Below are 24,610 nucleotides of genomic sequence, written 5' to 3' on the forward strand. Positions count from 1 at the left end.
TGTCTTATATTGCTGAAGTTATGTCAAAACCAACGAAGTAAGAGATTTTGCATTTCAACAACTGAAGTATCAGATTTAGTCATGACTCCGTGATGAGGGAATGCCATCGTATTTTTAACGGTTAAACACGATTAAACATAATCTGCACTTTTTCAGAGCTTCAAATTCAAATTCTGCTAATGTGGAACCAGAATGTTCCATCAAATTTATTGGGGAAGATAAAAAAGGGAGCTGGATGAGATTCAAGATTTATCGAACAATGAGTCAATGGAAGACAGTGGTCTCGTTCATGTCGTCTTTGAGGATAGCTTGACATAGAAATTATGAATTCTTAGCGTTTGTGTATTTGATGAGCGTGATGGTCTTCGAAATCCTAAACGAACATATCTGAGAAAAATCAAAGCGAGAAAATGTATTAAAAATCTTATGAACTTGTGTGTGAATAGTTGATTTTATTTTCCTGTATCTAACATCGTCGGCCTTTAAAATCATCCAGAACGCCATTTATGCCCTTTCGGCGAATACTTTTAACGTTGTTCAGGTGAACAGTTCGCCCCCTTTTTCTAATTGTAACTTACGACCGTTTTAAACTTGATTTTTCTTTTCTAACAAAATCATAAAAAAATGTATTTAGAGCAAAGAAGAAGATGAAAGATACGGACAAGGAGGAGAACTATAAAAAAACAATAAATAAATTTAGATAAAAAAACCGAACGTTTTTCTGTGAAATAAATGAAAATTTAATTAAGAAAATTACGAAGAAAATTGATTGGTATGAATTGCAATAGAAATGCAAATACAATTCAAAATAAGAAAATTTTTAACAATAAAAATTCCAAGAAAATTTGTAAAAAAAATAATTGAAAAAGAAAAGTATTGGACAAAAGCAACCAACACATTAGAACGATAATAACATCCAACAAAATGTAAACGTACGTTTTTGTGATAGAAATTATTCATTTCATCTTTAATGTGCGTTTAAGGGTACCTATATTTGATTATTTATATTAGTAATGAGACTTAGAGAAACAAAAACAAAAGTAAATAAAAAATGGAAAAATTGTTTAATTTAATCGAAATGTGTTTCAATCAATAATCTTGTCACATCAACTCTAAAACTAAAACACGTCATAGTACAATTATGCATCGTGGCGCTTGCTTCGCTCGTATGGAAAACTGGACGTGTTCTACAAAAATCAACTTTTTCTGCATCAACGTATCGAAATGGACGAAAAGCCCCTTTCATCATACTACATGCGTCGAAAACCGTACTTTTCATGTTTGAAGGACGTCTTTCGACGCCCCCTCAGGGTGAGGCGACATAACTACACGGTCAATATCGTCAGGAACGATATTATCGTTTTTTAGACGATAGTATCGTCTAAAAAACGATAGTATCGTTTTTTGGACGATAGTATCGTTTTTTAGACGATAGTATCGTCCAAAAAACGATAGTATCGTTTTTTAGACGATACTATCGTCTAAAAAACGATAATATCGTCTAAAAAAATTTCATCCAGAACGATAATATCGTCTAAAATTAAAAATTTTAAAATATTTTCAGGACGATATTATCGTTTTCTTGACGATATTATCGTTTAAAAAAACGATAATATCGTTTTTAAACGATAATATCGTTTTTTTGGACGATACTATCGTTTTTTTGGACGATACTATCGTTTTTTTGATGATACTATGAAAATATCCGCTGGACGATATTATCGCTATTTTCTTTTTCTGAACAAATTTATCGTTATTTTGGACGATATTATCGTCCTGGTCGATAATTTTTGGGACGATAATATCGTTTTTAATTTATTAATTTTTTTTAAATTTGAGACGATAGTATCGTCCAGGACGATAATATCGTTTTTAATTTATTTAAAATAAAAATTCTAGACGATAATATCGTCCTGGGCGATATTATCGTTCTGGATGGTTGTTGAAGACGAAACACAAAATCTTGTAGATAAACACCTTTTTATAGACGGCAAATATATATTAAGAATTGGTTCATTTGGTTCCGTAAATTTAAATTTTATAATAGAAAAATTACACAGACTAATTATGAGACGATGCGAGAAAAAAAAAATAACTCCTAAGTTCCGACACCGTTCCGGCGCCCGGCTCGCATTGCGGCCCTCCGCTTCGCTCCGGGGCAATGGGCCGGATCGCTCGGCGTGTTAAAACGCTTTTTATGTACAATCTAAGTTGGTATTCATTTCGTAAAAAGATTAATTATTTAGGGACGAACTAAACGCCTTTTTTAAACACTGATGTGTAGGTGATTTCCTCTGACAATTGTTTTTTGATATTTTGGAAGAGAATTCGGTTCTTGCTGCACCTCTTGAGTAAAATTAAGTCCTGGACAATATTACCACCCAAAACTAAACGATAATATCGTCCTGGGCGATATTATCGTTTTTTTAAACGATAGTATCGTGCTGGACGATATTATCATTTAAGAAAACGATAATATCGCCCAGGACGATATTATCGTTTTGGACGATATTATCGTACAGAAAACGAAAATATCCATTAGATTTTCTAGAACGGTAATATCGTCCAGAAAACGATAGTATCGTTTTCTGAACGATAATATCGTCCAGAAAACGATACTATCGTCCAGACAATATTTTAGAATTTTCCAATTTAGACGATATTATCGTCCTGGATGAAAATTTTTTGGACGATAATATCGTTTTTTAGACGATAATATCGTTTTTTAGACGATAGTATCGTTTTTTAGATGATAGTATCGTCCAAAAAAACGATAATATCGTTCCTGACGATATTGACGGTGTCGAAATGTCCCGCCACCCCCCTCAGCATGTTAAATCTCACGGTGCGGCATGCATTTTAACTGAGCATTTCGATGCACTTTTGATATTTTTGAATCTTATTAGTCGACTCGGAGCCCTGAACAAGATTCCACAAAAATTTGTGATCTTCATTCGTACCGTTGGTGACATTGGTGCATAGCCCATCCTGTCTACAGAGAGAGTGGTGGAAAACATCGGTAGTGCCTGCAATTCTACAATTGTACAAAAATGCGGTACGTAAGTCAAGACGGTCAAGACGTAAGTGCAAGTGAAGCCGTCAGAGACACGCTAAAGTTGAAAAAACGTGATTCTCAAACAGTCATAGAGGCGTGGATGCTTGAGGGATGAAGCTAATAAATAGTTCTAGCAGTAAAGCAACATTTTCTCTACCAATGGCAAAAGAATTAGTTTTGGAGACCAACTACGTAGAGGCCGACAGTAGTTCAAAGGTTTTCCCTCATATTTGGTAAAATTTGCTATAGTTTCAGAGGCACCTGAAACACACTTTTCGGCGATCAGTTGGTGCATTCGGCAACATTTTCATTTTTGAATCATAATCCAGTTTCGACATTAACACAGTGACTTCACCTTTATCTGCCGAAGTGACTAAAATGTCCGGGCGCCCTTTCAGAAATCATTTCGTTTGCAAGAATTGATGTTTAATCAACTTTTCAAACGTCGAGAATCTCTTAGGTGCTCCTTCGAGGTTGGCGACAAATCCGATCCAAGCACACTGTGGTCCAACGATTGTTTGTAAACATTGAACCACACTCTATGATTGACCGGAATCATTTCTCCGTAGCTCTAAATAATTATCAAAAATGTTTACAATGCACCCTAGAAAATTATCAACAAACAGATTACCGTACCACATTTGTTATGCAATATCCAGTCATCAAAGAATGCACAAGAAAAATCCAATTAGTTTTTACATTTCCAACATTTTCGATGATGAGGTTCCAATCAGAATGTAACGTAAATATTTCGCCTGAATTTATGCGTACAAATTGTGTACCTTTTGAGGTGAGTATAATGCAATAAATTGTGACCTGCTTACGGCATGCGCTGTATGTTTCATCTATTTGCAAATAGATGGCAGTAGATGCGCATAGTGGTAGGGTCTTAAAATTTTAGAGTGGTTGATAGGTAATATTTATGCAGTTGGTTGGTTGCAATGTGCTGTTCATATTTGTATGAGCTTATTCCCTTGACTGAAAGTCAGGGTCTTATGAAAGAAAATACCCTTAAATGTCCGTAACGCTAAGTTCACTTTGATATTTTGAAAATGTTTTACATTGGCAAAAAACGTTAAATACAGAAAACGTCCGTACACTTGTGGACTCGATAGCTCGAGTAATTCTTTACCGATTTGCAAAATTTTGGTTTTAATCGATGGATAATGAAAATCATGAGGTTAAGTTCGTAGATGGGCAATATTGGAGTAATGAGATGGGAGTAATTCTCAAGAGATTTTTTTACTTGTTACCGCGATAACTTCCATAATTCTTATCCGATTTTCAAAGATTTTGTCTTAATCGACGAAGATTGAAAATCTTGAGGCTGAGTTTGCAGATGGATAATAGGGTGTAGCGGTTTTACAAAATGTGTTAGTTCTGTTCAGGCTCAGCCGGAAATCCACTCAGCTGGTCCATCTGATCATTTTATGGAAGAATTTTTTTTTTCAAACTTTGATTTTGTGCTGCCGCCAGATCGATTTTTGAAAACTTCGTCGTTTTCGGTCCACATCACATATATCGATTTTTTACGGTGGGCTCGGTGTACATAAAAAGTTGAGTCAACATGGTAATCTAATCTCCAGGCTTCACAGATTATTTTATAAAAAAGATCAAGTCTAAAAAATATTTTTTGAGTTCATGACTGATCGTCAAAGTTCCCCGATGGTGATTTTGAGACCTTAATCTCGCCACAAAATTTGATGAAAATGTGCAAAAATGTAAATTAAACTTTAAATATGCTAAATGGACCGCGGTGAGTCAAATACAACATCTGATTTGAATTGAGACACCTAAATTAGATATTTATCTGACAAAAAGTTGTGTTTTTGGTACATGGAATATTGGTGGCGAAAGTCGAATTACCTCAAATCAATAATTTTTTAGCTTATAATGTATTCCCAGGTTCTGACAATGCGAAACCATCAATTTTAAGCGTTTTCTAAGCTAGTGGGGCCTAGTGTTATCGTTGAAAATGAAGACAACAGACACTTGGTTTATTTTAGTTGGTTCGAAAACGAGACAACCACTCAATGTTTGAGTCTCAAACTAATGTAGATATCAGATGGCTTAATTAGTGATTCGAATCATTTCTCTTTCACATACGAAATCTTCACATCGTCTTGAGTAACTAGACCGAAAAGAAAAGTTTTGTCACCTGTTTAATTAGTTAATTTCTTTTCTCTCGCATTGTCTAAATCATCATAAATTTACAGAACCAAATTATAGGCGGCAACTGAATTCGCCCTTCAATAAATTGTATTAGGAAGGGGTTTGGTTTGCCATAGAAAGATTGTGGTGATCACAGTATCCCAGCGAATTCTTATAAAGGGCCTTACAAAGGCAACGTAATTACAAATGATTTAACAGCACACTGTTATGCGAGGCACCACACTTAGTAGAAAGTCTTCTTCCAAAATGTTGTTATGGTCATCCAGCTTTACGACTGCAAGTGCTGGTTGAATTAGATTTTTCGTTGGAGGATCCTGAGGATTTGGTGGTGTTGATACAGTTGATGGTGGTGTAAGTTTGCTGCATTTTATCTACAAGGAATAAAACACGGTGCTGTGTTCTCATTTGAAGGCGAATATCGAATGACTTTATTCAGAGCAAATACACGGTATATATAGGCGCGAATGCACGGTCTAGTAGATTCAATCCAATTCGCTGGCATACTGTGATCATCACAAGATAAAAAATTGGTTCTGAAGATAATAATTTCAGAAAAGAAGATAACATCAGAGATTATCATGATTCTTTATGGTTCGAGTGGAGATTTAACTGCCTTAGCCGACTTTCCTGTAAGTGACATGAAAGTCGTCGGATTAATCACAAATCAACTTTCAAATTGAGTGAACACATAGTAACATAGTCTTTTTATATAGTAATATGCATGTTAAAACAATTGAAGTACAAGATTTGAAATCAATCGATTAAAAATACTTTGATCAATGGAAGTAGTACACCTGATAAACATACTACTTGTATGCTTGTGTCTGTAACAGGTTAGGAAACCACTTTCAAAGAAATTCTTCGAAGCTTGTGTGGCTAGTAATTTTTCCAATTACACGAGCCTTTCAAAATCGTGTCGGTTGTAATTAGAAAGGTAATTTTATGTACTTCCGGAGTTTAAAATTCATCCACACTGAGTTATGAGCAGTTGAAAGTAGGAGTAAAAATGAGATTACTTTGGCGAACGTCTAACGGTTCCTTTGCATCCGACAAGCAACGGAAACACATAAAAAAATCCTCTGGAAAATGCGTCTGATTTCGGCCGGCTGTTCAGGCCGTTTTTCAAAAGAATCGCTCGTTATTAATTACCTTTATTTCGAAATAGAAAGTGGCGTTTCTTTGCTCTTCGATTGCTACCAATACCTGTTTTAGTACGTTGAGGATGCTGTGCCGTAGGTGTATGGGTAAGAAAATGCAGAGTTCCCACTCCTCCTAAAATTCATAAAATTCATAAAATGGACCAAATCCCCCTAAAATCTCCTAAAATCTTCTAAAACTCCTAAAATTCCTAAAATGAGCTCACACTCTCGGAGAAATTTTTTGATAATTGGGGTCGTCAGCATTTTCGCCAATAACAGTAAATTCCACCGATAACAGTAACACTAACAGTAATGACCGTCACCAAAAAATCGTCAATTGTGAATGCATCTGAATGGTTGAATGAATTTTCTATTTATTTTGTGATAATTATTTAAAGAATGGGGTTGGACCACTATTTTATTATTGCAACATGTAAAACTGATCATTGGGAAACTAGCGACATTGAGCTGGAAAAAATCAATTCAGTATATAACGAAAGATTGAGCGACCAACATCCATCATTGCACAACAAACACATGGTTAACCTGCAAATTGAACATTACAAATTTATTTTGTGATTAATGCTCTGAAAACTGGATCGGATCAATATTTTATTCATGAAATTCGTCAATCTCGTTTTTAGGAAGCTAGCGACATTGAGCTGGACAAGTTCTCAACACTTTAAAATGCGATATTTTTTGATTAAAAAAAACATTTTCCAACTGCGGTTCAAAAACATCGGCGTATTTTTGGGGTGATATTTGTTGTTAAATATCGCATTTTAAAGTGTTGAGAACTTGTCCAGCTCAATGTCGCTAGCTTCCTAAAAACGAGATTGACGAATTTCATGAATAAAATTTTGATCCGATCCAGTTTTCAGAGCATTAATCACAAAATAAATTTGTAATGTTCAATTTGCAGGTTAACCATGTGTTTGTTGTGCAATGATGGATGTTGGTCGCTCAATCTTTCGTTATATACTGAATTGATTTTTTCCAGCTCAATGTCGCTAGTTTCCCAATGATCAGTTTTACATGTTGCAATAATAAAATAGTGGTCCAACCCCATTCTTTAAATAATTATCACAAAATAAATAGAAAATTCATTCAACCATTCAGATGCATTCACAATTGACGATTTTTTGGTGACGGTCATTACTGTTAGTGTTACTGTTATCGGTGGAATTTACTGTTATTGGCGAAAATGCTGACGACCCCAAATACTGAAAAACTAAAAACGGTAAACACAGCAAAATTATGCGGCAATGAATTTGAACTTCTGTATGAACCTGACTCAACTTGCGAAAACACTCCTTTCTTTGAGTCATGCAAATAGCGATCCTGAACGTGGATTTAGCGAAAATAAGTACATTATCGAGGATCGCAGTTTGTTAGAAGATGCGACTATCGTTGCACTTCGAACGTTTAAGGACACATTGAATAATATAAACGTCACTGACTTCCTAATGAATTGACGTATTTTCCAGATGTGCTCCAATGTACTTTACTTTTCTCGAACAACAAAAAGTCGAGAAGGTACTACTTCTTAAGAATAAAGAGGCGGAAGATAATCTCAATAAAGCATCTTCACAAAAAAAAAATCGAGTTCAGAAAAACTTTCCGATATCGAGAAATCTCTCCAGATCCAGTAGAAAAAAACTTTTTAGTGCACAAGAGCTGATAAATGATGGAAACAAAATTATGGTGAATCTTGTTAATTCGAAAGGCGCAGTCGACAAGAAAAACCTGATAAAGGATCAGTTGCTGGCTAGTCGAGACTGGCGTCAGAAAAGAGGAAATTATAAAAGTTTCAATTATTAAAGGAAAAACATAAGGAAAAATATGTTTTGACAAAAAAAATAACTTTTTGTCAATTTTCTTAAACATTTTTAGTATTTTACGAAGTGTATGAGAAACAGAGAAACAGAGCAAAAATTCCTCCGGGAATTACTTATACAACCTTTCCCACATTTTAAAAAATTCCTCCTAAAATTCTCCTAAAATTACCTTCCAAATCTCCTAAAATACTCCTAAAATTGCCTTTAAAATTTCCTAAAATTCCTAATTTTAGGAGCCTTCCTAAGCCGTGGGAACTCTGAAAATGTTTCCAAGTGATTTTTTGGCCGAATTCTGCACAACACTGACAAATTTCAACTATTTGAAACCAATTAGGTAACTTAGGCGTCATTCAAAAAAGACATCCGCTTTTTAGGGTTGGGGAAATGTTCAACAAAAGTGTGACTGTGATGTTATTGGCGATAGAAAAACTTGTCAAAGTTTCACAAATTTTGACAAAAATGTTTACAAATATTAGACGCTGGCCAATTAGTATTTCAACGCGATTATAAAATCAGAAAAAAAAACAATTAAATTAAAGGGTAAATGTGACGCAAGTCCTTTATCTTACTTACAAAATAACTGATATCGCTGAGGGTGGCGCAGTGTGTGCCGTACGCAAAAGTTTTATCAACAAAAAATTGTCCCAAAATATTTGTGAAAGAAAATTTTACAAAAAGAAATTTGCGTCACAAGTGGCAGCTTGTGGCGGCTTTCTTACGTTTCAATTCTTTCCGTACATTTTTTAACCATTTTCCTAACAATAGGTTCCTCAACATCTGCCACTTGTGACGCAAATTTATTTTTGTAAAATTTTCTTTCACAAATTTTTTGGGTCAATTTTTTGTTGATAAAACTTTTGCGTGCAGGTGTAGAATGCGTCACCCTCAGCGATATCAGTAATTTTGTAAGTAAGACAAAGGACTTGCGTCACATTTACCCTTTAAGGGTTTTTTTACTGATATCACCACTTTTGTATGTCATTTCGACAGCATCAAAAAACTTTATGAAAATTACAAAATTCTAGAGAAATCAGTCTGAATCCCAAAATTTAGGAACCAACCTTGGAACACCTCACTCATGTCGAAAATAACACAAATCTATCGAAAAAACCGATGGAAGTTAGAAAGTGCCAGAGGAATCATCTGTCATCCCAAAATTTAGGAACCAGCCTTGGAACACCTCACTTATATCGAAAATAATCCAAATCCATCGAAAAATCCTATGGAAGTTAGGAAGTGCCAGAGGAATCATTTGTCATCCCACAATTTAGGAACCAACCTTGGAACACCTCAGTCATGTTGAAAATAACCAAAATCCATTAAAAAATCCAATGGAAGTTAGGTAGTGCCAGAGGAATGATCTGTCTTCCCAAAATGCTATTAGAGACAAGGGGTAGAAGTCAAAAAGTTGCTGTAAATATGCTCAGCCGTCCCCAAAAGAAGTTTAAAAAACTTTTTTAGTAGTGGCCTTTTTGTCACGCCCGCTTACTAACGTGCGGGCATGATTTGTTTATGTATTTTCCGTTAACAAGGGGATTGCCACCGGTTTCTGGTGGGTTTTGTTTTTTACACGTTGCCACACGTTATTGCCAATATATCTGTCGCAAGTAGTTGGTTATGTGGGTTGTCGTTGTCTTTGTCGAGAAGCATCACTTAAGAAAAATGAAAATTTGTGACTAAAATGGGTGAACTTTGGAGGTTACTGTAATCTTATCGTGATGACTCTTTGCATCGTTTTCGTTCATATTTTGCATCTCTTTCGCACCATTAATTAGAGAAAATAGTTGATTCCAACACAACCATTCAAAGACTTTACAAGATTGGCAAATGTTTTCTCAGAAAAATTTGAAATAATTTCATAAAATCGAATGGAATGTAACCTCTCTGCCTAACAGCCAACATGAATACGGCATTCGTCGCATAATATAATGTGAGCGACTTGTTTGTTTCGAATAAAGAAAATCTTTTGTCTGCGACGTGTTCTCATATATTTGCATAGGAGAATAGAAAATAGAAAATTTTCCCTTTGTTCCATTGAAATTTACCATTCAAAAGAACAATTCAAACTTCTTCAGCGACACATTTCCTTCATAAGCTTTTTCGAAATATGTCGACCATATTTCTGCATTCTATAAAATATTTCTGTCGTCAGGCTATGAATGGCGAGTGTGGCATACACATATTATAAGATGTAAAGCATTTCAAGCAGCACACACACACACAGTGCAATATACGTCTCATTTCTCACATAAAGTTGAGAAATTTTCCTTTTTGGTCTTTTCAATCTTTACCCAGTTGTACCCCATCGCATGCGACTCATTTGATGTTGCAAATTGTGCAATATTTTGCAGCCTTCTGGCACAACTTTAATCTTTCCTTTGAACTTGAAGCAAGTGAATGATAAAAAGAAACTTTTTTTTTCTCTCTCGTCCTTAGCTGGTGTGTGTACACTGCTTTAATGTGTAAATTATTGTCGGTTGCGGAAATAGTTTGCCACCAGCAACAGCAGTTTTCTGTGCGATATGCCAGAGATTAATTCCACAGTTTAACGCGAGTGTACCACGTTGATTGACAGGATGTTTCCATCAAATTGCATTTTGTGAAAGTGATCTAATTGAAGCGACATAGAAGAATCAAATGGTAGGTATCGATTGACGGTCATTTGGGACGGGAGGTTGTCGATTACAGTCACAGTATTTGTGGGGGAAGTTTTTTGGCTGACGAAGGCAAGACACTATGTAAATTCAGTTAAAAACCTCACGTAAGTGCGTTGAGAACCATTTAACGGTTATTTCTTGTGGTTCAAAGCACTTTGTTCAATAAGGATCTTTTTCCGGGTCCAAAGACTTACTGGTTTTTATTATTGAAAATTGGGCTTTTCCAGCGGCTATTTTGTGGCCAGCATTTTAAGGTCGACTTTCTCATACTAGGTAAGCAATGAAAATGAATCGTGGATAGCATTACACTCTGTTTGCTAACCACTTACAAAATAAGAATGAAGACTGTTCTCTCTTTCATTGTTGTGGCGTAAACGGGGACTAGACGAAGTGTAGTACGATCCACGTTTAAGTCTGGTTTCAACTTAAAAATGTTCGCTGTAAGAGCACAAAAAGTACTCGGTGTGAGAGCTTAACCTGAGACGAAAAGCTCAGTGGCGCTTATAAGATTGCAAGAACCGCATTATCACATTCCCCGACATTCAAAGAAAGACTCTTCGGAAACAAAAAACATAGCCAAACCTCTTGCCTTGCCCGTACATCACGTAAAGTGGCAAAAACGAGAGAAAAAAAATAAGTTGTTTTGACCTCGAGAACTAGCGGTGGTCCTAGCTCAGAGTGGACTGACCATCTTCAGTTACTTCTGCTAGCCTCTTGCTAGCTCATAGACGAATGCCATCCTATAATGCAACATTTAAAGATGTAATAGGGCATGGCACGATGTACTAGTTTACCCTGCAAACTACAAAAGCGCCATCCTTGTTCTCATGGCTGAATACGGTTGTTTCATGAAGTTTTATACTGAAAACTACAAAAACGCCACATTAAAGAGAATTTGCTGACAATTGGTCACAACAAAGGTGGAATCGTTCATATACCGTTTACAAAACCACACTCCGTTTCGTCTCCGCTTTCATTCCCTTTGCTCTACAACTGTCAAGTAAACGAAGAAAAAATTGAAGACTATTTTCTAAACGGTGCATGTGCGATTCCAGCTTAAGGCTTGATTTCCACTTGCCGAAAAAGTGTGAGAGACAAAATTGAATTTTTCCAATTTTTGCTTTGTTTACTTGACAGCTTGCTCTCTCACGGCTCTCTCACAAAGTACTTTTTGTCGACTTTTTGGTAAGTGAAAAGCGTTGATGCAACCCTTCAGCGGATCACAAAATAATACGGTGCCCAAGTTTCGGAAGAATTTTCAGTGCAGCGTCAGTGAATTCACCCGAAACTTTGTTTCCGAGTGTTTTTGCGGATTTGCATTACTTTCAGTGGTCTATCTACTTTGGGCTTTCTGTGTTAATACTCTTAGCCTCTGACAAGTAGTGAATTACCTCTGCCAAAAATAGAGACTAATCTTTAACCATACATAGCCCGCCCACGCCTATATAATCAACCCCATACATTAACCATTTATGCATCTCGTGCATCATTTGAAACAAGTTAAAATTTACTCGTGTAAGTTTGGCGCTCATAGTATACAGCTTTTGAGTTGTGTGACTTTCTTTGCTTATCGCAATTTACACTAAGATGATTTCTAATAAAGTTTTCAAATCGAATGCGAATAAATTTTACCCCGGGATGCTACACAAAAGAAACATACATTGCATACTATTGCACAGTTCATGTAAAATGAACGATTTGAGTTGCACCATCGACCGTGAGAGTTACGGGGTGTGTTAACTGTATGATGCGAATTCTTAAAGCAAATTTTAGTTTTGGTGGTGGTTTTGTTTAGAAGTTTAAGGAATTGGTGGAGCTTGGTTAGGACAATATTAACCAGACACAGTCTTTTACGATGAACTCATCAAATCTTGTACTTCTTTTGTTCAAAGAGGGATTCTTTTGAAAATCCACCTATCAAAATCGGACCTATTTCGTGTGGGATGGACATATACATGGTTTGAAAGGTCTTTGCCAGTAGACCTCAATTCAGGTCTCACGCAGTCTCGAGCCACACCTGGTTGTTGGTGGAAGATCTCCGAAGTTGGGAAAATAGTGTTTTTTATCCGAATTTTTTGGTCGGCATAAATGATCGTTCCGGGTGAGAGTGGGCTCGTTGGAAAGCTGAGCTTAAGTGCTTTCGGGTCATGTCTAGTTTGATTAGATTCATTGATATATGTTTGCAAAAATTTGCAAGAAAAATTTTAAAAATCTGTGTGAACTTTAGACAGGTCTGGGCTGGTACTGATGACGCTTAATGTGAACCTAACATGCGAGTCGTAACATACATTGTCTATGCTTTCCGTTGATACCTCATTTGCAGTGCTGGTGATTGCCGACATAACAGAATTTTATGTTAGTACAACCGCTACTCGTAAAGCTCGCCAGCAATCACCACATTAAGCGTCATCAGTACCAGCCCAGACCTGTCTAAAGTTCACACAGATTTTGAAAAAAAATTCTTGCAAATTTTTGCAAACATATATCAATGAATCTAATCAAATTAGGCATGACCCGAAAGTACTTAAGCTCAGCTTTCCAACGAGCCCACTCTCACCCGGAACGATCATTTATAACGGCCAAAAAATTCGGATAAAAAACACTATTTTCCCAACTTCGGAGATCTTCCACCAGCAAAAAGGTGTGGCTCGAGACTGTGTGATGCCTGTTTTGAGGTCTACTGGCAAACACCTTTCAAAGCATGTATATATCCATCCCAGACGAAATGGGTCCGATTTTGATGGGTGGATTTTCAAAAGAATCCCTCTAAGTGTTTGATGCAGAATCTTGTACTTCGGTTGTTTTAACACGCATTTTGCTATTTAACATCACATTTACCGTCGATCATCGCTTACTTCTATGTTGCTGTCGATCACGAATGATAAATTTGTGAAATCATTACCACTTGCAGAGTTGTCAAAGACACGTACGCCTTGTCAGAAATAGTGAAGGAATAATTTCACCAGTTTTATGATGAGTAATTGATTGAGTAAAGTGTCTTAACCACAACTTTCTTTAATAGCTGAGAGAGCTTTCGTTGTACGAATAACCTTCCTTGAATTACTTCCCAACTTCTATTTCAAAAATGATGCATTGCAAGTAGAATTTTCTGACCTAAACTGGACAAGACTATAGATGAAACAGATCTCTCGAACCTGACCAAGACCAGTTAAATTTTCTATACTTTCAGACTTGTTCGGCACGATAGACTTTCCTGCTCGTTCGATCGGCTTAGACTTTGTTCGTAAAATCCATTAGAACTAATAAAAGCCGTTGAAGAAAAGTAATTTTGTTTATTCGAGTAGCATCCAATTGAGATGGAGACGTGGATAATAATACAAGAAAATTCGTTCAAGAAGAATATTATAGATGAAAAATGAAACCATTGCTGTGTGGAAAAGGAACGCTCACAATGAGAATTTGATTATGAGAATCTATATAATACATATGTGCATATGTGCTGTTCCAAAGCACAAAGCGCCATGTGAACAAATACCACTTATTTTCTCCGTACTCCAACAATATTTTGAACATCATCGTCATGTACACTCTGGAAAATATCGTACGAGTTGTAGCCCAACCATAAGTGTGGATGGAGTATTGGAGTAAAGAATGATAACGACTTGATTTTTCGACCATACTTCAGGGCTAGGACTCGGAACAAGTCAAATTCAGAGACACAGGCAATATATCGAATTTCCTATGATTTTGCCAATAGTGAATGTTCTAACGATTTCTGTTTTTGGGCTAATGCAACAACGTTGGTGTTTGGAATATTTGGTGTATCAAAAAATGAAACTGGTTAATATCGTTAGTACAATTAGTGACATTATTGACATGGTACACATAGCGTCGCGAAAGAGACCTAATCCAAATTTTTCTATTGTCCGATAATTAATACCAATAGTACCAATACTACCATTAATACCATAGAGTACCATTAATATCATTAGTACCATTAACATCAAAACTGAATTCTAGATTTTTATAAATTTATTTGGAGGTATTCCACGACTATTTAAGTAAAGTCCTGGGCGCCGAAAGTTCACAAGCCGCAATTATTTTGAATGTGTTCATACCATTAGTACCGTAATTGTAATACCATTAGTACCATTAATACCGTTAGTACCATTGATACCGTTCGTACCATTAATACCATTATTATTAACTAATTAATTGATTTCATCAGTTAAGGTGATCATTCCATCCGTCGACATTGTTCACTCTATAGCCCGAAAGCTTAAACTCTATGAACAGTCCAGATCATTTTAATCAGGTATCAGCAAAATAGGACCTAGCCACATCAGTGAGTAAACTTTCAGAACATAAAACAGCCGAAGAGTAAAGCCGGCGAGTGAGTCAAAATAACAAAGTCCTGGCAGTGACACACCACTAAGAAGTCTTCCTAATGTCGCCTCACAAAGAAATTTCGCTTACAGCGTCCCAAAGTTCATTGAAATACCAATATTTTCAAAATATTCGTCGTAAACTTCTGGTGGTTTCAGCTGTCACTGTCTTTCACTTGTACAGGTACACGATGTGAGGTTATGACGAGAAGTACCATAATTACAATACCATTAATATCATTAGTACCATTAATACCGTTAGGGTCATTAATATCATTAGAACCATTAGTACTATTAATACCATTAATGTTTGTTAACCAAAAGAATTGATACTTTTCTTGATCGTGCAAATGAGGATCGATAAATTGAATAACTTTCAACTACCATTAATACCGTTAGTTCCCTTAGTAACAATAATACCATTGATACCATCAGTACCATTAATATCATTAGTAACATTAATACAATAAGTACCATTTATACCATTTAAACCAAAAGCTAGTACCATTAATACCATTAGTACTAGTACCATTTATAGTATCAAAACCAAATACCATTAATGGTATGAGTGCTATCAAATAAAGTAGTATGGACTAAGGAAATACGTCTGGGTTATCTTCCAAACTTTCATCCTTTAACCTAGTGGTATTGAAACAAGTAAATGAAATGACATGTAAATATCGACGTGGACGTATTAGAACTGGCACGATACGAATCGACGGAGCACCGAACTAATGCTGAAAACAAACGAGACATTGAAAACGTATTTTGGTCCTAGTTTTCATTGACAAAAGCAGCAATCGCAATTTTCGATAGAGAAATTTCTAACTTTAATTGACAGTTGCGACAATTTCGTCATGAAAACAAGGACCAAAACATGTTTTGAATACCTCGTTTGTTTTCAGCATAAGGCTCATACAACCGTAAGTTGTGAGAAGATTTTCGTTTCACTCGTCGTCGCTTAAGTTACGAGTGATAGTAGAGATCGAATTTCTTTTTTCGGTGTACGATACGATAAATAATACACATCATCCTACCATATTAAGCATGTTAAACATATTAAAATGATAGAAATCAAAAACCATGGTAACTTAAGATTTTCTTAAAATTTCGAATTTCGCAAATAAGTTGGAACAGCTTTGTCAGTAATCGCTCACAGCATAATATTGGCTGTGTGTGTGTGTGTGTATATATAAAAGAGACTCTATGCATGGAAGAAATTTGATGTCTTTTTTTGCTCGTCTTCTTCGTCTAGATACTCCTTTTGTACTAGCGCATTATTCCTGAATCCCGAAAACTTGTACGTTAAGTACTTAATACTCAATCTATTTTCGTGTATGGAAAAGGGGATATAAAATTATGTTATGCGAAAATATGGAACAGAAAAATGCAATTTGACGGAAAAAGACGCTTAAAGGAGACGTTACCAAGATGCATAAGTGGATAATTGCATTGTATGTTGGAAATTGTTTGAAGTTTTTTTTTATTTATTTCTAATTTCGTTGATGTTGCCCTGGAAATAAATTTGTGCCTGTCTTTGGCAGACTCTGACCCTTTGACGATTTAATTGTACGGAGAGGTCTAACCCATATATGCTAATTTATTGAAAGAAAATCTGTAGGAAATTCGACACATTTAAGTTTTCGAAGTTCCCATTTTTGATCGGAAATTATCCACTCAACGTAGAACGCCGCTTGAAAATTTAATTCAATTTCATTAACTACCGAAGATTCACTTGAACCTCTGAGTGATCATCATTTGAAGCAAACTTCTAAAACTCTATTCTCATGACAAAAGTTTAGTTTTGGACCCTTTAGTTTTACACTGCTAGTTGCCAGAGTTAGCCTGACACAGACTGGAACATAAGGAATATCAGCAGTCGTATACTAATCAGATCTATTACTTCATTTGATATAAAAAATTTCAAAAGATTGATTTCAGAAATCTTTTACTTCATTTGTTTCAACATTTTTGCTTTAGCCAGGCATTAGTTGGGGACTTTCGTCGTTATCGATAACAAACGAATCGCTGCCCGTAACAGATTGACTTGACTTGAGTATATAACGTAGTTTGCTCCTATGAGCTCAGATAATTTTCCCTAATCTACATTTTCGTTCATCTTTGATCTTTAAGGCCCGTCATTGGGAAATGACAGGACAGTTTCCCGAAAATGTATGGAAAATTTTATCACAAAAATTCACCGAAAAGAGTCAAAGAAACTCACCCATGATGCTTTCCATTGTATTCGTGCACCGTCTCTTCATGTTCCCAAGGCATATTTAAACACTAAAACACTTTTTACTCGATGCAAAAACAATTTTTTTTTGTCGCGATAAAACACAGAAAATATTTCGACACAACTGTGACACTCCGCTATTATAAGGACTAGAATGAATGTTTGCTGTGTTCACTTCGGCGGTAAAATATTTTCATTGAAAAAAGTGTCCGACACTTCAGCGATGGTAGACATTTTTTGAAATTGTAACCTCTCCCACTTCTTTAGTAAGCTAACAAGACTTCGCTGAGTCTAATTATGCCACCTCTTTGAACAAAAATATCGGCTGAGGTCGAATAATTCTCCGCTGAGCTTTAACAAACCTCCGCTGAGCTCTAATAATTCTCCGCTGAGCTTTGACAAACCTCCGCTGAGCTCTAATAATTCTCCGCTAGGCTTCAGTAAGAGTCCGTCAGACCTTAGCACGTTGTAGTAAGGCAATGAAGCTAAGCGAACACTCAATAAGCATCAGCGGATACCTAATAATTGTTGCTATGATTTAATAAGACTCCACTTAGCTTTGGCAGATCTCCGCTGAGTGTCCGATTTGCTCCATTAAGCCTTCCTGAAACTTCCTTAGGCCTAACGGACACTTCCTGAAGCCAAGCGGAGAATTATTAGAGCTCAGCGGAGAATTATTAGAGCTCAGCGGAGAATTATTAGAACTCAGCCGATATTTTTATTCAAAGAGGTGGCATAATTAGACTTCGCGAAGTCTTCTTAGCTTACTAAAGAGGAACGAACATTTATTTACGCTCAGCGCAGTCTTACGAGAGGCTAAATTTTTAATAAATACTCTCCCATCGTTGAGAGAATGTACGCTGAGCTCTCGCATAGCTTTAAAAAATGGTCGATGAGCATTATTAACTGTATACGCTACCATTTGTCAACTGTTTCATGATTTTTATAATATGTCCGACACTTTTTTGAATGAAAATATTTTACCGCCGAAGTGAACACAGCAAACATTGATTCTAGTACTTATAGTAGCGGAGTGTCACAGTTGTGTCGAAATATTTTCTGTGTTTTTGTCGCGACAAAACAAAAAAAAACTTTTTGTTTTGGCATCGAGTAAAAAGTGTTTTAGTGTTCAAATATGCCTTGGCGACCATAGTCTCTTTAGGTCGCCAAGGCATATTTGAATACAATGGAAAGCATAAGAAGTGAGTTTCTTTGAATTTTTTCGGTGAATTTTTGTGATAAAATTTTACATACATTTTCGGGAAACTGTCCTGTCATTTCCCAATGACGGGCCTTAACGTTAGTTCATACAGTTAATAAGTCGCCAGGTATTTAGTGAGACTATATCTTACGTGTATTGTTGCCTGTCTTTCTTATAAGGAAAAAAGCTCACAAGCTAAAGTTTATGTCCTCCAATCGACCGTATCCCCTATCATAGTTTTACTGCTAACGTTTGCTTAAACAGTGAAACTCTTGTTTCCGACATTGCGTAAACTTAGTTCAGATTTTTGTGATAGTCCTCGCAAAGTCACATTGGGATTATCACACTGGCAACATTCACATTGCCGCATATCGAGGTTCTTTCGGAAAGCATTGTGTACGCTATTATTGGTTACGTCGTCATTTGAATGGCTGGGTATTTTTTGAGGAAAATACGCAACATTTCTTATTCAAAAGAAATTGTTATAGCCTTAGCGGTGCGTGTGATCTATAACAGCATTGCACTTGAAAACAAAATGCTCAAAAACACCGACAGAATAGCACAGTTAGTTGATTAAACAAGGCAAACCCATTAGCCCGTTATATTGTAAGTGTAACGTTTATGCTTCCAGGTAAAATCTCGAACGTATATGCAATTCATAATACGAATAAAATGTGATGCCGATTTATGCGTGCTGTGTAGCTGTAAATTGTTAGTTGCTCAAATGCATATTCCCCTCTTTTATTCGTCTACGCACAAATGTTGTGTGCAAAGGGTTATACTTTTGGGCGAGCTCAATCATAATAATAAATCGTTTTGGTTGTTGAAATATGATTTTAGAAGGGATGAATGCGTTTTCATTGGATTTTGGAAATTCGAATCTGATTTCTAATAAGGGCTGTAAAGGGTGCATGTTATTCAAATTGAAGATTCAAATTGGACCTATTGTATCGTGATATTGGTTTGAATAGTTTTTGACCAACTTAGGCGTTAGGCATTGCTTAGGTTGATTCACTTTGCTGGACCCGTAACTGACAGTTGTACATCTGTTATCGAATCGCTGACAAAAGTAAACGACAAGCTCGGACTAATTCGCTTTTATATAGCGAAAATCTTGTGCAAAACAAATGAAGTAAAAGATTTGAAATCGATTTTTGAAAATAGTTTGGTCAAAGTAAGACAGATCCGATAGTAAAAATGATGACATGTCTGCCGTCTGTCAAACAAAAAGTTACACGGCATTTGATATACTGACTTTGAAGATCTTTGAAGAGCTTTGGTTTCGGGATGTTTACTCGAGTGCATCACCTTCTAAGAAAATATTGAAAATGGGAAGGGTACCGGTTTTTCAGTCATTGCAAAAGCCTTTACTAAAAGGTGATGATCCGGTGTTGACAGGAATTACCAAAATGAGTAGGAGTACTACTCCAGTTAGCTCAATAGATACATCATCATCTTTTGGCCAGTTCGTTTGACCGGCGATGATGTGAGTTGAAAATGTTAAAGAAAGACGTGAAGGTAGGCTTCACGGAAAATCGCTAATTAAGACTTTAGCGCGAACTTGTATAGCAAAATGTATTTTTAAACAAATGAAGTAAAAGATTTCATGAGTAACAGATTCAATGGTTACATATTTGCTGGTGATAAGCTTGCCATCCACTTAATACTGGTAAGTCCACGAATCTCTTCAGCAAACAAATTTCGTGAATCAATCCATTAACTTGGATTTTCCTATGCTCTGAAATTAAAGAACCACAAAAACAGCACGAAACACGTAACATATTCCCCGTAAAACATAAACTATTCTCCGATTTACATAATTGGACATACCGCACTAATTTCAGAGGTTACCTCGTATAACCTCAGAGTACATCAGTCCATTTAAATAATATTTGTATGGCGTGATGACAAACTGGAATCTCTATTCGACACACAGCAAAACGATTTCTAAACGAAAAACAACATTAACTAATCGTCATTTGAAAGACTTGTTAGACTTAGCTGAACGATTGAAGTAACTCTTTCTGATATTTGCATACGTGTTCCAAATTGCATGCGGACAATGGTGTAAAAACCAGTAATGACCGAACGTAGTGAAAAAATAATAATAATGGAATGGGGTTGAACGTCTGGCAAACATTTTACAACATCGAAAACATTCATTTCAAAATTAGACATTACACAGCAAATATTGTGGACACTTAAATCATAAATATTTGCTCGACGATTATGTGCAATCCATCAAGAGTCGATGGAACCGGTTATGCACTCACTTCCAGTTTTTTGTTTATTTATTTCAATTTTTGTAACACACTACCAACCGACAAAATTTTCTCATATTCAAATCCTCTTCGACTACTTAAGAAATTCTTTAGAAAGGAAGACATAAATGGAGCAAAGTGATATGCGTTTTTAATGTTAAACCACTTTGATTGACGGTTGATACAATAATGAATTTATTTAATAATGTATTTTGTCGCCAAGCATGCATTTACATTTCATTATGCATGTTGGGCTCGTAATTGCAGTGCATCATAATATTCGCACTACACTTCCTTCCTTCAGAAAGTGACAAAATATAACAGAATTTTGTCACGTATTATTTCGTATTTCAAACTCTTAAATTTTTATGTCTCTCAATTATTTTCCGGAATTATTTTTAGGTTTTATATTTTCTTAAACTAAACATTTATGCATGATTCACACCTTACTTCTTATTTTTTTTTTTTTTTTTTTTTTTTTTTTTTTTTTAGAGATTTATTTATTTTTCATATTTTCTTAAACTAAATAAGTAAAAATGTAGAAATTATATTCAAATTGTATTTGAGCATGGTATTTTATTTTCTTGAAGTATTAATTAATAAATCATAAAATTATTTTAAAATTTGATATTCATATGGAACTTTTCTTATTCTATTTTTATGGATTTCTTTCATTTTATTAGTAATTCTATCCTTAAGAACTACGTTGGTTTCTTTAATTTCTACCACCACGAATGGACCGAGATAAGTATTTTCGTGCTTTTGTTTTCTGGCGTCATTAGTGACAACAACTAGATCGCCGATATTCAATTTTATCGGTACTGATTTTCTATCATAGATTGCTTTATACCTAAGTTTTGCTTTTTTCAACAATTCCCGTGCATGGGAATGAGCCAATTGAAGTTTGAACTTGATTTCTTTCACGTAATCATCATGGTTGTATAAGGGGTCAATGGTGTCACTTCTGACACAATCTATTGTAGGAGGTATTTTGCCGAAAACGAGTTCATATGGTGAGTATTTAAACTCAAAAGATGTATTAGGAGTCGTATTGTATGCGAATAGAAAATATCGAAGAAGATCATCCCAATCTTGACCTCCATTTGGCAAACAAGTTCGCAAATACTCATTAAAGGAACGATGATTCCTTTCAATAGATCCGACTGTCTGATGTCTGTGTGGTGTGGAAAATGATTGTTTCAATTTCAACAATTCGGTCACATGCTTGAAAATCTCATTTTTGTACTCTTTTCCCAAATCACTCAAAATTTCCAGAGGAATACCAAAAATCAGAATACAATTGTTCACAAATGCTCTAGCGAGAGTAACGGCTTCCTTGTTTGGTATTGGTACTGCTATTACATACTTCGTAAGGTCACAAATAATAGTGAGAGCGTAACGGTTTCCGGATTCGGAGAGATTTAATGGACCAATTGTGTCTATAACCAGCTTATCAAATGGCTTCAATGGAGTTTCTGTAAGTACTACAGGCTCTTTATTTCCGACTTTGATTTTGTTCAATAAACATTTTTCACACTGTTTTACATATCGAGCTACATCGCGTGACATTCCCTTCCATAAATAATATTGTCTCAACTTAGCTAATAAACGTTTTTGACCTGGGTGTCCTCCCATAGTCAAATCATCATGAAATTTCTCAACCAACGACATTTGTTCCGCTTTATCTTTTATTTCTTTTGGAGATGGAATTATTAAAATAAAGAGTTTTTTAAGAATTTTATTTGCAACGTTTTTAAACTCTTGGGCTGTATACAGGTTAAATAGGATATCCTTGTCTTTTATCATCATTTTATTTATATTCAATTCAATGGCTTTCCTTTCGAGTTTTGAAAAAATAGTTTCGAGAAAAAATTTCTCATTTCCCGTCAGAGATACGTCTATCTCTATTTTGGATTGAGCCCTTTTTCTTTTATTTACCTGTTTATTTTCATTATCTTTGTCAAAGTGCACTTTTATTGTAGCCCTATCTTTTTCAAATTCAGTAATCATTAGCGGCAACCTTCCATCTCCTGATCCTTTCAATATGTCAAAAGTCTTTGGTTCAGCAATTTTGGTTTTTTCATGCATTTTATCGTCGTTAGTTTCTTTTTCTTTATTTTCCTTAATTCTATTAGACATAGACCGAGTTGTAACGGCTAAAATTTTCCGCGTCAATATTTTTATCGATTTTAATTCGTCAATGTGGATTCGAGAGAGGGCATCGGCTACGACATTTTCCTTTCCTTTAATATGTTCTATCACAAAATTACATTCTTCTAAATCAAGCCGAATTCGCGTCAACCGTGACGACGGATCTTTTAAACTAAACAAGTAAATCAACGACTTGTGATCTGACTTGACCGTAAAAAACGTGTCATAAACATAGGGCCGAAAATGTTTTATAGCCCAGTGAATTGCGATAAGTTCTTGTTCCTTGGTTATTTTATTTATTTCGCCCCTCGTAAATGGTTTGGACGCAAAAGCGATGGGTTTTTCAACACCATCGAAAATCTGACTTAGCACTGCCCCACATGCAAACTGAGACGCGTCGGTGGTTATTATGAACGGTTTACTGAAATCAGGATAGGCTAAAACTGGTGGATTCACTAGCATCTTTTTAATTTTATCGAAAGATTCTTGGCATTCATCCGACCAAGCAAATAACGCTGTCTTTCTAGTAAGTTTATTCAAAGGTCTGCAGAGTGCAGCAAAATTTTTCAGAAATCGTCTATAGTAATTGGCAAATGCCACAAAACGTTTCACAGCGTCTTTATCCTTCGGAATTGGATAATCTAAAACACATCTCAACTTTTCAGAATCGGGCAGAATCCCATTGGCCGTACACCTGTGACCCAAATAGACAACTTCGGGTCTAAAAAACTTGCATTTCAGAGGGTTCAATTTTAAATTTTTGTCTCTACAAATTTTAAAAACGCTTTCTAGGTTTTTAAGATGATGCTTCACTGAATTACCTATCACGATCAAATCATCTAAATATAAAAAATATTGGATCTGAGTGGCTCCTGAGAAAGCCAACGACATCATTCTGGAGAATGAATTAGGGCTGACGTTCAATCCAAACGGTAGGACTTTCCATCTGTAATGTCCCTTGTCTGTGCTAAATGAAGTAATGTCACGTGACCCTTCTTCTAATGGGATCTGGTGGAATCCCGAAAATAAATCGAGAACCGAAAAAAACTTCGCTCGACCTAAGCTATCGAGAATCTCGTCAATTCTGGGGAGCGGGAACTTGTCCGCTATCAATTTTTTATTTACAAGGCGGTAGTCGACACACATCCGCCAACGCTTTTTACCTTCAATCGCTGGTTTTGGCACTAAAATCAAAGGACTGTTGAAGTCCGAACAACTAGGTTCAATTAAATCGTCTTTCAATAATTTCTCGACTTGTGCATTTATCTCTTCTTTTTGGCTATGCGGTAGCCTGTAATTCTTGACATAGATTGGATTGTCATCTTTAATACGCAACTTTTGTGTATAGAAATTATTAATAGACATTTTGTCATCACTCAAGGCAAAAACATCAGAAAATTTCATGCATAGATCCACTAAATCTGACTTCACGTATTCAGGCACTCCTTTTCCCACTAAACGAGCTATTTCTAAATTCCTCTTGCTGTCTACATTTTTCACATCATCTAACGAATATACCTCGTAATTAGACAAATTTTCGGATTCAGGGACAGC

General features: G+C 35.7%; 1 long non-coding RNA gene across 1 annotated transcript; it reads right to left on the reverse strand.

The window, feature by feature from the left end:
- Window positions 1-6,857: 6,857 nt before the first annotated feature.
- Window positions 6,858-22,569, reverse strand: LOC119075943. The gene is made up of 2 exons (XR_005087513.1): window positions 22,412-22,569; window positions 6,858-7,589 (listed from the first exon to the last, which is right to left on the reverse strand). It is a non-coding gene; the product is annotated as an uncharacterized LOC119075943 (long non-coding RNA).
- Window positions 22,570-24,610: the final 2,041 nt, after the last annotated feature.

The sequence above is a fragment of the Bradysia coprophila genome, unplaced genomic scaffold (assembly GCF_014529535.1).
Source record: "Bradysia coprophila strain Holo2 unplaced genomic scaffold, BU_Bcop_v1 contig_232, whole genome shotgun sequence".
NCBI classification, from domain to species: Eukaryota; Metazoa; Arthropoda; class Insecta; order Diptera; family Sciaridae; genus Bradysia; species Bradysia coprophila.